This window comes from Mizuhopecten yessoensis, unplaced genomic scaffold (assembly GCF_002113885.1).
Source record: "Mizuhopecten yessoensis strain PY_sf001 unplaced genomic scaffold, ASM211388v2 scaffold11131, whole genome shotgun sequence".
NCBI lineage: Eukaryota > Metazoa > Mollusca > Bivalvia > Pectinida > Pectinidae > Mizuhopecten > Mizuhopecten yessoensis.
The window spans coordinates 306,418-306,734 of NW_018408895.1; positions in this window are offsets into that span (position 1 = coordinate 306,418).

The window sequence follows — 317 nt, forward strand, 5'->3', positions numbered from 1 at the left end:
GTAGACGTGACAAATAAAGACTGTAGACGTGACAAACAAAGGAGGTAGACGTGACAAACAAAGACGGTAGACGTGACAAACAAAGGAGGTAGACGTGACAAACAAAGACGGTAGACGTGGCAAAACAATGGAGGTAGACGTGATAAAACAAAGGAGGTANGTAGACGTGACAAACAAAGACGGTAGACGTGGCAAAACAATGGAGGTAGACGTGATAAAACAAAGGAGGTAGACGTGACAAACAAAGACGGTAGACTTGGAAAAATAAAGGAGGTAGACGTGACAAACAAAGACTTTAGACGTGGCAAAACAAAGGA